A 396-nucleotide genomic window follows, 5' to 3' on the forward strand; every position below is an offset into this window, starting at 1 on the left:
ACCGTTATTTGAACTTGTGTGGGACTTGTGCCTGCTGTCGCCGTTATTTGGAGTTGTGTGAGACTTGTGCATGCTGTCACCATTATTTGGACTTGTGTGGGTCTTGTGCATGCTGTCACTGTTATTTGGACTTGTGTGGGACTTGTGCATGCTGTCACCATTATTTGGACTTGTGTGGGACTTGTGCATGTTGTCACCATTGCTGAAATTTCATATTCTGCTCTCAAAACAGAGTGGAGCTCTTTTCTCCATCCCTCACATTTTCTCAGCTTTATTAGGATATAAATGACAAAGTTTATACATTTTCCAATATACAACTTGAAGTTTTATTTGTGTGTGTCTCTTTAAAGTGTATGTGTAGACACACATACACAAACAGTGAAGTGATTAAATCCA

Source organism: Nannospalax galili, unplaced genomic scaffold, assembly GCF_000622305.1.
Source record: "Nannospalax galili isolate Female #2095 unplaced genomic scaffold, S.galili_v1.0 scaffold783, whole genome shotgun sequence".
NCBI classification, from domain to species: Eukaryota; Metazoa; Chordata; class Mammalia; order Rodentia; family Spalacidae; genus Nannospalax; species Nannospalax galili.